This window comes from Schistocerca serialis, chromosome 2 (assembly GCF_023864345.2).
Source record: "Schistocerca serialis cubense isolate TAMUIC-IGC-003099 chromosome 2, iqSchSeri2.2, whole genome shotgun sequence".
Taxonomy (NCBI): domain Eukaryota; kingdom Metazoa; phylum Arthropoda; class Insecta; order Orthoptera; family Acrididae; genus Schistocerca; species Schistocerca serialis.
The window spans coordinates 995,642,741-995,656,374 of NC_064639.1; the positions used below are offsets into that span (position 1 = coordinate 995,642,741).

At 43.4% G+C, this 13,634-nt stretch overlaps 1 non-coding gene across 1 annotated transcript; it reads right to left on the reverse strand.

Annotated features, from left to right (window-relative positions):
• Positions 1-7,667: 7,667 nt before the first annotated feature.
• On the reverse strand, positions 7,668-7,742 carry Trnas-cga (transfer RNA serine (anticodon CGA)). Its single transcript has one exon. It is a non-coding gene; the product is annotated as a tRNA-Ser (tRNA).
• Positions 7,743-13,634: the final 5,892 nt, after the last annotated feature.

Genomic DNA, 13,634 nt, shown 5'->3' on the forward strand with positions numbered 1-13,634 from the left:
AAGAGGTATCAGTTCTTTATGGAGGTTCAGCAAGGATCAAATAAGTCGTGTGGCGCAATGCTAAGTCTACATGTATCTTAGAGGATGACAGTTCAGATTCCGTGCTGTCATCCACATTTAGGAATTTCATAATTTTCCTAAATTCCTTGACTCAACTATGAAAACTGATAAGCAGATACTTTTAAAAAAGTAACGACCTATTTCCTACCACGTCTATCCTACACCAAACAGGTCCTCCATTTCTAATAGCCTCGACTGTGCCACTGCTGCTGCGAGAGTCGCCAGCTCCGTGCACTAATTTCGCTCCCAGTCTTCCCTAAATCACCTGCAAATATAATTATGTGTTCCTCCCACTGTATACCCACAAGAAGTAAAATTGCGTTGCTTGCTATCCTCTCTAGTGTTGTGATTTTAATGACCAGGAGTATACAGTATCATTTAAAGCATCTGCAAATTTGTGTCAAAATTTTCGAAACAAAAAATTACGTTTCCAAAAACTGTGTACACAAATAAATTCAGTACGACGAACTACCGGGTGCCATTATTCACGGAGGTCATCGTGGGCTGTTATTATCGTATGGCAGCGAAAATTGATAGATATGCTGAAACGTCAATGCGGAACCGATTCACGCTGGATAAGAATTAGTTCCAGTTTTGGCCACCAGGTGCAGATCTGGCGCCATAACCTGTTTACATGACGGTATGACATCTACACTGTCATTTGGAAAGCCATAATGTGAGAGAACAATACTGCTATAGAGGAGGGCGAGATCGTGCGCTGTTTGTGAAAATATTTTCTGTGAACAGCAGCAATTACATTGTTGCATTGCGAAAGTATCGCCGACTGAAACGTCTGAGAGGCCTGATGTCATCAAATAGTTTAAAGAAGATGATAATGAAATTAGAAAAGGCGGATGAACTACGTGTGACACATGGAAGAAGAAGGCGCCCTATCGTGGTGGAAGTTATTGACAAAGTTGCCGTTGCTCTAACTGAAAATGCAGCCTGTGCTCTGGATTGTAGTGCTAGTGCAGTGCCACAAGAATTTTGCATCCCATGGTCAACAGTACGGAAAGTTTTGTGGTCTGTTTTACACAGGTAACCGTGCAAGACCCAGAAAGTGCAGCGCCTGAAACCTCATATCTGCAGCAATGTTCTAAACTTGCTCTGCGGTTTATGGCACGGATCGAAGTTGACGAATATTTTGTGGAGTGACAAGGCACATTTTACACTAGAGGGTACACAGCCGCGTACTGAGTGCGATGAGCCTTTCCAATCCCCTTATGTGACTGTGTGGTGTGGATTTACAAACACATTTATTCCGGTCAGCTTTTCTTCAAATAATAAATAAACAATAATAAAATAATAATTCTTTAAATAATTAAGCCTCTCGGATGTACCGTGACCACCATGTACATCATGTGATTGTTGCTTTGGAAGACCATTACTGTGTGGATATCACTGTTCTCATGCAAGCTTCCACAAACGTGTCATTTCCGCAGGATATCCAGATACATATCCTGATGATCACCTGGTACGAATCCACGTGACTTCTGGATCAGTTCATATCTAAAAGAAAGCATTCACCGGTGACATTTTCAGTCTCAACCTGATCTGAAGACCAGTACACAGGAACACGGTACTCATGTTCCACCGGCACTGCTATGAACGTTGTCGATCACGCCATTTTAGGGATGCAGCATCTCGTCGACGTCTCCGGTGCGCGTACCATACAAATTGTGTTAGCGGCCATTAATAATAAAATTAATATCATTCCTTTCTCACTTGCATGATTTCTATCCACATACACTGCCTGTATATAAAAACCAATATTCCTGACTGACAGAAACCCCATAGCCCAGCCCAAACCGGTATGGATAGAAATTTGAAGAATATGTGGATCCAGTATTGTAGGCATACTGTAGGCTTCGTTTAAGAAGCGATTTTTGGAACTTACAACCCTAAGGGGGTGAGCGAGAGGATGTTTTTTTTTTTTTTTTTTTTTTTTTTTTTTTTTTTTTTTTTTTTTTTTTTTTTTTTTGACAAATGTCATATTGAGGCAATTTGGAAGCTGACCTTTAATCGTCAAGTTTATTTTTAAAGCTACGTCTATGAACATTAGCATTTGATTTCTGGGTTACAAATAAAAAAAGGCGAGTGTCAGTGTTTTTGGAACAGGGTTGAAATAGGGGATGAGATTTTAGATGAAAACCTTTTATTGTAAAAGCATTTTTAAAGCTAACTCTGTGAAAATTTAAATTTGACTCCTCGGTTGGAAATTCAACCCATATGGGTGTGGAACAGAGAAAGTTTTTATGGAAATATTTAATTTAGCGAGCATTTTTTAGGTAAATCAATGAAAATTTGTATTTGGCTTCTCTGTTAGAAGAAAAACATATGCCTTTCACTATTTCTGTTAATTCCGTCCATAAGCGGTGAAATAGAGGGTGAAATGTGTCATGAAAATATTTCACTGCAAAAACATTTTTAAAGCCAAACCTTTGAAAATTGGTGTTTAGCTTCTCCGTTAGAAATTAAAAAAATTCGTATTTCAGTGTGTCTGAAAATTCAACTCTTAAGGGATTACAATAGGCGATGAAATTTTTTGAGAAAATTGGTCGATACATTAAAAAAGTTTTAAAGCCCAATTTAGAAAAATTAACATTTCATTTCTCGGTTAGATATAAAGAAATATTTGTTAGAGAATGAAAGTTGCTATGGAAATTCCTCCAAAAGAAAGGAAAAGACATGATTAACAAAATCTTTAGACTGCAACTACCCTAATCACTTTTGGTTAGAAGTATTTTCGGGAAAGACCATGCTTATATGGCCTTACTTATAAGGCATTAATTGGCGTGAAAAGCTTGGAAAATGTTGTCATTTGTCAACAACAGAAAAATTTGATTAAATAAAAACAAAAAGACCTCTGTAGACCTTACAGTCTACGCAAGTGAAGCAGCAGGCGCTAAGCTAGTCCATTACATTTGGGAATATTTCGATACATCTTCCTTGGATTCAGATCTCCAGAGTGCACCTGGTGGCCAAAACTGTAATTAACTATTTTCCAGCGTATCGTATTGGAATATCTAAAAAGTTTCGCTGTCATATGATAATTACAGTCCACACTCTGTGAGAAGCTACACTTAAATTATAAGCACCCAGTGCTAAATTATCCATAGAATTTTTCACCATGCAGGACTGAGCTGATGATTTATGGTAAATTTTGCGTTTCGTATACTTTCTAAAACAGCTTCAGAATACTTGGTGAACAGTTCCTCAAGACGCGTTACACAACGGCACAATCTCAAATGTCCTATATTTTGTGATGAAGATAGTATAAATACAATACACAGTACCGTGCTGCCACTATGTAACCTGTGCGTCTTTCTCGGCACCTTCGCAGCTGTCGTCTCATCGTTTCCACATTCCACTCTATCGCTCTCAAGTGAATCGCTCACACATCCAACTGCAATCAATCATTGCTTAAGGCCGACGCTCTCATTATCCCGGTAACCCTCCATGGCGGCCTTGTATAATGGCTTCCACTGTGCTCGCCTCCGTAACTGACATCGACCGCTGCCGCTGAAAGCATCTTCCAGGGCTCTACCGTGTGGAGATGGGCAGAGCTTCAGTTTTTAAAAGGCAAATGCAGTCGCCAAGAGCTTGGCCACGTTCCAGATACAATGCTTTATGATCGATAGGCCGTCTCTCCACTGAAGTCCTGACAGAACACTTTCGAAAACAGCCATATTCTTACCTTCTACTGACATGGTACGCTGAAGTAATGCTCCAATTCACCTTGAAGTAGAAAAATATATTCCTTCCTCATAACTGTTTCTTTTCTTTAGTGAGAAGAAAATATCACAATGGTTCTGCAAAATGTCGTTACCTCGTTATTATTGCAAAAATAATCATGTTTATTGTTAATTCTATTGTTCGCAGACTGAAATATTGTGTGGTAGATGGGACTTGAACCCGGAATCTGTGCCTTTGGCGAACATCTTCTTAAACCATACAGGCACCCTGTCCTGGCAACTCTATTTTCGCCACTACCTATCTCCTACTCTCCGATATTCATAGAAATTCTCCTGTATGTATTGTGGGTCACCGCTCCTAGAAGAAAAAATACTTCCGAGAAATTGGCTTAGCCATAGCCTAGGGTATCGTTTCCAGAATGAATTTTCACTCTGCGGCGGAATGTGCGCTGGTCTGAAAACACCGGTCAGATTAAAACAGTAAGCCGGACCTAGAAACTACCCTCTAGATTCTGGCTTTCTGGCTATGTCATATTTCCGCAAAATCCTTTCACCCAGGAGCGCTAGTCCTACAAGATAAGCAAGTGAACTTCTACGAAGTCTGGAAAGTAAGAAAAAGGTACTTTCAAAATTAAAGCTGTTACGGTGTGTAGTAAATCGTGTCTACGTAAATCAATCGGTAAATCATTCGCCCGCAAAAGGCGAGCGTTTCGGTTTCGAATCCCGATCCGGCACATGTTGAATAGTTTCACCACCTGGTTAACCATAGAAAACTAGAGAATCTTTTCTAAAGAAGGAAACTAACCATGAATCGCTTTTACGAACTAGCAGTATCATACGAGCTAATCTTTATAAATTTCAAGAAATATAACCATTGGTACAGAGGAGCACTAAACGGAGCATGTGATATGCCCAGGCGTCTGGAATTATATTACCTTGTGGAACAAATTAGGATTATGTAATTTACTAATCCATTTCAAAACGATTTGAAAATGGCTTTTGTGCCTAAATCATTATCATAATGAAACTTCCTGGCAGATTAAAACTGTGTGCCGGACCGAGACTCGAACTCGGGACCTTTGCCTTTCGCGGGCAAGTGCTCTATCATAATCTCATTGTCATCTTCAAGATATAGGCCTTTTGGCCAGCCCCACCTAGAACTGTTCACATCATCTCTTTAAGGGACACCCATGCTTTCTCTTTCCTGTTATATAACTTTGCAGCTTTAGTTATCTTATTATTAGACATACTTTGGGCATGGTGAAATACGGGCGTTTCTTTTATGGTCCAGCAATGAATATACCTAAACCGATTATGTAATAAAACTAAATGTGGTATTCCTACAGTCATTCGGCAGATACATCACCGTTTCATTATTAAAGTGCGACTGTGGCGTCAGCCAAACTTAAAATATTTCAAGATTTGTAGATCATGAGGAATAAGAGAAAGTGGAAAACCGTATATTGAAGAGGTATGGAGACGCAGGGCGTTGATTGAATTTACCCAACACCTGCAGATTTCTTTATTCGCTAGCCTTGTGCTTCGTGCGGGGTGAACTGTTGGTCGGTTGTGAAACTCGGATCTAATCAGTTATATCTGGTAAGTTCCGACTGGGACAGGGAATATTATTCGAGTTTCGGCATTACCCTTAAAAGCTAGGATAGCTTCGCGAAAAAGAGGGAGTCGGTGGTTTACTAATCTCTAAACTCCGTCCAAGCAAGCCTTGGAAGGCCCAACGGCACCGACCGGCCGCCGTGGCATCCTCAGCCCACAGCCGTCACCGTATGTTGATATGGGGAGGCATGTGGCCAGCACACCGCTCTCCAGGCCACATGTCAGTTTGTGACACCGAGTCGGAGGTTTAGCCAATGAAAATTTGTTGCTTCGACAACACTGTCCCATAGTTTTCCCCCGCAACAAAGAACTGCTTCTGGGTTGGATATTATGTGTTTTCCTTGGCGTGTTCAACATAATGAATGATGACTTTTATGAAATACACAAGTTACTTGGAGCGGACTATTTGTAATCTGGTCTTCACTGGTCTCCAGGGCTGAGTTCGAAGTGCGAGCTATCACTGAGGACAGTTCTACGCCTGTTAGTGAGATTCCACGCCGAAGGAGCACCTGAAGACTCACCGGACAGCGATGGGATACCAGTCTGACTTTCGCCCACCATACGGCCCGACAACCAAGAGTGATGGTCTTTGGTGCCGTTTCTTCTCATATGAAAACTCCATTGGTAGTCATTCGCGCCACCCTTACAGCACAGCGGTACGCCGACGATATTCTACACCCCGTTTTGTTGCCCTTCATGGCAAGCCGTCCGGGGCTTACATTTCAGTGAGATAATGCCCGAACGCACACAACGAGAGTTTCTACTGCATGCTAAACCCAAACTAGGACAGCAACGTCACCGGATCTCTTCCCAACTGACCACGTTTGGAACATCACGGGCAGGCTCTTCCAAATATCTCGGGATTTTGACGATACAACCCGCCAATTTGACTGACTTTGGCACGATATCCTTCAGGAGGACATTCAACAAGCCTGTCAACCGATGCCAAGCAGAATAGTTGCTTGCATAAGGACCAGAGGTGAACCATTGCATTGCTGATCTAGTCAATTTGTGAAGCTCCTTCTCTTGAATAGATCATCCAGTTTTCTGATATTGTAAGCATTTATTTTTCTGTGCGCGGACATCACATCTAACGATTTCTGAACCACTCGCGTTGTGTCCTCCATTTTTCTTGTATGTTTCTTTTTTAATGTAGCAGGCCTACGTACACCGATAACTCAAAACATGGCCACCTGTTTAATAGCGTGTTATTCCATTTTTCAAACACAGTAGTTCTGCAACAGAGATTATGCTCTGCTCTGCTGCACTCTACAAGTAATCGACAGTAATTGTACGTAGCAACAGATGTCTATGCACAGGTCAAGCAACAGTTCCCTCAAATTACCAAGATGATGATTTAGGGCGCGCAGCTGGCGCTCAATATGTATTCCACTCCTCCCAACAGGCAAATTTGCTAGCCAAGACATTAATGAAGGTTCACTAGAATTCCCCTCAAACCACTGTAGTACGACTCTGACCTCGCAACACGGACAGCCGTTATCCTGCTGGAAGATGTCATGAAGATACTCCGAGAATGAAGTGATGCAGGTGGTCCGCAATAATGTTCACATAGTTCACTGCCGTCATGATGCCTTCGATTATCACCACAGATACCATCGAGGTCCAACTAAGTGTACCCCACAGCATATCTCTGCCTTCACCAGCCTGCATCTGTGGCGCGGTGCAGCCTTTCACCTGGCTGACGGCGTGTAACGACCCAACCACCGACCTGGAGTAACAAGAAATGCGACAGGCGACACGTTTCGGTTGATCCACGATGAAAATTCATTGATACCGTGCCCACTGCAGTCATAACTGACGCTGTCGTTGGGTCAACATAGGAACAGGTAGGGGTCGTGCAATGTGGAACTCCATGTTCAACTATGGCCTTGCTTCCAAACACTTGTGCCTGCACCCGCATTGTACTCTGTCATCAGATCTGCCATAGATCGCTCCCTATCCTGGATGACACAATGGGCAATCCTCCGACCACCTCCTTTTGTGGTAAAATTTGTTCGTCCAATGTCATACGGCCTACACGTTATTTTACCATATTTCAACCACTTTTCATAGGTGCTCACGACAGCAGGACGCCAGCAGGCGACCAGCTTCGCCATTTCAGAGATTCCCATTTCCAGCCGCAGCGCCACAACCATGTTTCCTTTGTCAAAACCACTTATAACAGTGGATTTCCACATGTACTTCCAGTATCTGCGCTACATATACATTCTTGAACGAGATTTTCACTCTGCAGCGGAGTGTGCGGTGATATGAAACTTCCTGGCAGATTAAAACTATGTGCCGGACCGAGACTCGAACTCGGGACCTTTGCCTTTCGCGGGCAAATGCTCTACCAACTGAGCTACCCAAGCAAGCTAGTTCTGCAAGGTTCGCAGGAGAGCTTTCGTGAAGTTTGGAAAGTAGGAGACGAGGTACTGGCGGAAGTAAAGCTGTGAGGACGGGGCGTGTACTGCCTAGTATGCAGTGGTAATAATGTTTTGGCTCATCAGAAAATTTGAATGGGACAGTGAATAACTGACGAAGTGTAGTGTGTGGTGTATATATAAATATCACATGAGCTCTTAGAGGGGCAGATAAGTTCGCAGTTGGAATGAATTGGTTTAGAATACCAGTTCTTGCTTCTGCATTACAACGAACGAAACCATCCGTAAATCTTGGTGGGAATTAGGAACACGAGTTCTTTTTAATTTATTTCCTTACTTTAACCAGCACAAGACTACACTGTATCTGTGAGTTATATCCGTATTGGATATTCCGAGACCCCTCGCATTAGATTTTAACTGGGTATGAGGGAGTGGGAGGTATTCTGACCATTCCTCTCACAACAGAGCCGTTCTTTATGTCTGCAAACTGAATCGCTGTGCCCTGAATATGAACGTAAAACACCGAATCTGATTGCGAATATCGCACTGGGTAAAGTTTCGTCGCAAACGTGCTTTGCCCGTAGTTCTTCCGTACCTGTAGAAAGGATCAGATCTCGTTCGTGGCCTTTCTCTGGTAAGCACGAGTGACGAGTGGTGTAAGCGCTCGCAACCCCACTGTTGGTTGCGGGCGTTGTTAAGACTTGCGCGGCCTGCAGGGGCGATACGTCAGCGCGGCTGGAGGCGGCCGTGGCCGCGGATCCGGTAGCCAATTAGGCGGCCACGCGCCATCCATCACGGGGGCGGAGGGGGCGGTCGGGGGCGAGGAAGGCCCCCGGGGGCCGCCGGGCCTCGCCGTCGTCGCAGGCTCCCGGGAAACCGAGCCGCAGCGCCGCGTAGACAAACTGCACGCTCGCTTGGCTGTTACCTCCCTCGTACCACGCGCCTCTCTGCTGTCGATTGGCGACGAGTAATTGGACCAATTGCGGTTATAGCTAGTTCTCAGCCTTTATACGACCCAAGTCTGCAGTTTCATCAAAACTCAACTGCGCAGTGGAACGGCATAGTCCACGGCAGTGATGAAAGTCATGGGGCACCTCCCAACATCGTAGTGCAACAGCTCGACGTAGCATGGACTCAACAAAGTCGTTGAAATGAAATGATTTTGTGGCATTGTTGGCCGGGAGACCCCAAACGGGAAAGTGGGGCCCCGGGTTGCATGTCTTATTTCACGTGACGCCACTTTGGGTGACTTGTGCGTTGTTGTTGCTGATAATGATGATGATGATGATGAAAGGATGAAGACAACACAACACCCAGTCGACGAGCGGAGAAAATCTCCAGTCCGGCCGTGTAGGCAAACACGTTACCGCTCAGCTAAGCGGGCGGACAAGTCCCCTGCAGAAACAGCGAGCCTTGCTGCCTCTTTAACCTGTGCAACATTTTATGCACGAACTGATCTTCGATTGCGTCCCGTAAATGTTCGATGGGATCCAATCCGGGAAATATCATTCCCTGGTTGGTTGGTTGTTTCGGGGAAGGAGACCAGACAGCGAGGTCATCGGTCTCATCGGATTAGGGAAGCACGGGGAAGGAAGTCGGCCGTGCCCTTTGAAAGGAACCATCCCGGCATTTGCCTGGAGCGATTTAGGGAAATCACGGAAAACCTAAATCAGGATGGCCGGACGCGGGATTGAACCGTCGTCCTCCCGAATGTATCATTCCCTCGAAATGTCCAGAATGTTCTTCAAACCAACACGACATCGTTGTTTGGGACCATGAAGTCCTTGAATGTGTCTGGAAATGGTCTCCTAGTAGCCGAACATAATCATTGCCAGTCAATGATATGTTTAATTGGACGAGAGAACCCATGTAAACATAACTCATACCATTATGGAGCCACCACTATCTTGCTCAGTGCCTTGGTGATAATTTGGTTCATGGCATCGTGGAGCCTGCTCCGCACTTGAACCTTACCATCAGCTCTTACCAACTGAAATCGGTACTCAGTTGACCAGGCCACGGTCTTCCAGCCGTCTAGGGTCCAACCGATATGGTCACGAGCCCAGAGCCCCTACAGGCGATATCGTGCTGTTAGCAAAGGCGCTCGCATCAGTCGTCTGCAGCCGAAACCCATTAACGCCAAATTTCTCCGCACTGTCCTAACGGATGCGATCGTTGTACGTCCTACATCGAATTCTGCAGTTATTCCACGCAATGTTGCTTGCCTGTTGTCATTGAGAAGTCTAAACAAACGCCAAACGCCGCTGCTCTGTGTTGTTAATGATGATGATGATGATGATGATGATGATAATGATGATGATTGGTTTATGGGGCGCTCAACTGCGCGGCTATCAGCACCCGTACAAATTCCCAACCTTTGCTCAGTCCAGTCTCGCCACTTTCATGAGTGATGATGAAATGATGAAGACAACACAAACATTCACTCATCTCGAGGCAGATGAAAATCCCTGAGCCCGCCAGGAATCGAACCCGGAACCCCGCGCTCGGGAAGCGAGAACGCGACCGCGAGACCACTGTGTTGTTAAGACTGCGTTCTTCGTGGTGAAAAGTAATGCCTGCAATACTGTATCCTCGACATAATCTTAACACTGTGGATCTTGGAACAGTGAATTCCATAACTACTTCCGAAACAGAATGACCCATGCGTCTAGATCCAACAAGTACTTCGCGTTCAAAGTCTGTTAATTCCCGTCGTGAGGCCAGAAACACATCGGAAACCTTTTCACATGGATCACCTGAGTACAAACGAGAGCTTCACCAATAATCAGCCCTTCTACACCCTGCGCACCCGATACTACCGCCGTTTGCATATGTCAGTATCACTGTCCCATTACTTCAGTCACGTCAGTGTGTACTTTCAGTGAGGTACTGTAACACCTATATTCGATCTGTTTTGTATCAGTATCGATATTTCTAAGTCAATTTGTAGTGTTGCTTATGTAGAATGTTGTAGCTATCATCGAAATTCTTTGAATATGTATACACATTTCAGTTACGTGAAGTTTTAAACGATTTTGTTTAAATTATGCTTGTGAATTTAAGTAACTAGTGGAATGATTGTTATGTAATGTATTGTAAATAGTTAGGAAACGTAGTGTTGAATATAAAAGATGTGAGGACCCCCTCAGCTAAGGAAGAAGCCTGGCGGAATGGAAAAGGTGTGGTTGGCGCACACGTGACAACTCGTTCTTTGTGATGGGTAAAGAGTCTGGGCTGAGCAATGCTGTGGTTAACGCGTCGCCAGCAGTAGCGGATCATCGTGGCTCATATTCTTGGAGTTTTGAAGCCAGAAGAGCTTAAGGGCTGTATTTATGGGCCTCGGATGTAGCATTTGGTGATAAGCGGTATCATATGACGGTTTTTGGCCGTATAAAAACATAATTCCGACGCCAAGAAGATATGTAACAGGGTGAGACGAACAGTATTGCTATGATTGCATCGCTGCCAGGTTAATAGCCACTGCAAACTGCACCACCAGTGCCACCACTAATCTGTTTATATTTGGCACTCAGTAAATGGACCAGGTATTTGTGAAATTTGGTTGATTTGAATAATAATCGTGGTGTTGCTAAAAACTCCGTCTGACACCAGTGATTATCCCAAATCATAAACCTAGACAGGAATCCTATCCTAACGAATTTAATTCCGACTATCCTAATTTATTATGAGAAAGTGATTGAATTTGAAATTAGTGTTATGTCGTCATTTGCACAGCCAATTATACTATTCCGTAGGCCAAAAGACTGCTTACGAAGGCATATTTGTTAAAGAGTTATAGTTTGTTGTGCTTTGCTTAATTAATAATTAATGATAAGAATACCTACCATTTCTCATACATACTGGTGTAATTTTGTTAATAAGCATGGTTCTTCAAACCATGACAGTTTAAGGGCCCTCATGTAGTAGGCTAGTTAGTTAATGAAGAAATGAAAGGCTCCTTCAGAGCCAGTGTAGTTAGATTTGCATTCTGTTTAGTCGCTTCAATCCGAGTTTAATAAAGAACTATTTACTGTGTTATTTATTCTAATGCAAGCTGGTTTATCCACAGGCGTAGAGATCCTGTACTACACAATGAAGTTTGAGATTATGATCGTTAACAGACCCCCTGATTTAAATTCAGAATCATGAATCATTTCAAGCTGTTCCCTCTCCAGTATTGCTAGTTTCATATGTGTCGGTAATTGGTTTTATAAACTGATACACCTAGTTCATTTAAGTTACATGTTGTTGAGAGGCATATGTTACTGATTACTGTCTCATCTGTTAGTAGCACATTTATATGTAGGATTAGATTACCGTGTTATAGTATGAATACATACAAGGAAAGAGTTTGGTGTGTGTGCGTGTGCGTGTGTATATGTATCAAGGAAGGTTCAGCTTTATCATTTTGCGTGACACAAGAATGCCTAATTAGGCTTGCGACCGGTTTTAATATGTAATGTTACAACTTGCTTTCTTGCTGGGAGAACGTCTGTTCCTGACCCACCGCTTACTGTCGGTTATATTTTTCTGGAGTGTTCGGGAAACGAATCCCAGTTTTATTGTTCTGCTTCCATTAGGTTATCTCACGGCCACAACTACTTAAAAATTCCTAGCAAAGGTATAACGTTAGCATCAATTGCTGTTGAAAGTGGTCGGTGGTACTGTTACAGTAGCAGACACCACTTCTTGTCGTGTTCCTCAATCAGAAAACTGGTGTGGTACTGCTATACAAGCTAATCGGGCTACCGTAAGTCTCATAATCTCTTTATAACTACTACAGGCTACATGCAGTTGAACTTGCTGACTTTTTCGCCCAGATAATGACATGGACTCAGCAAGACAGAGTATCAACTTTATCTACTTGAAGAGGTTGCACCACATGGCATCAATGGATAGGCAGTGCTCCCGGAGATTCACCTGGTCCCGCCACCTGTGCTATGACTTTATAAGCGGCGGCTGGCAGCTCCAATGACTGCTGAACAAAGACGATATCATCTCCGTAGTGTGCTACTGCAAATTCACCGTGCTGTACCGACTTTACTAGGAACAGGACAGAAACATACTCTTTGGCTACAATATTACCCTGAATTCGTTCCCGCTGCAGTTGGTCGCTACCACAGCGAGTTGAAGAGGCCTCTGCTAGGTGTCGCCGTGGCTCTGCTAGTTATATCACTGCACCGCAAAAAGGCCACTTGGAGACCTTCTAAACTAACAGACGCATATTTTGCTGTATCAGTCATAGCCCAATATTTTACCGGTCTTTAAAATGAGTCCACACCCGGCCTCAGTACCCCACTTGTCGTAGTAACACCACAGATTCAACTTAACACATACGTGCCAGTGACTAGAGCTTCAACTTCCTACCAAAGTACAACAGCACTTTACAGAAACCAAAAATTATGTGTATTATTATGAAAGTACGTAACTATTTGTTATACAGCACCACAAAAAACACATGGCTCGCTCATTGACCATCCTGATCTAACTTAAGGTATACATGGCAGTGACTAAGGCTCGATCTTTGGGCTAATGTCAAATAGCACTTCACAGGAACCAAACCTTGTATCGTTTATCATAAGACGAGTATAGTTGTTCTATAACCGTGCAAAACAAATGTGGCGCATTTAGTGGAGCTACTGATCTAACTTCCTGGTTAAGGTACACTTGACTACGGCTATAATACAAACCTTTGAACGTAATAAAACAGCATTTAAAGAATCAAAAAATTTCCTATATCATTTGTCAAAATTCTTAAAGACTTGTTCTATAGCAAAGCCAAACACCATGTCTCACCTATTGACGCTACTAATCTAACTTACAAGTTAGGCACACTTAGCGACACTGTGGCTGAATCTTTCTATCCACTTGGTTCAAGGCA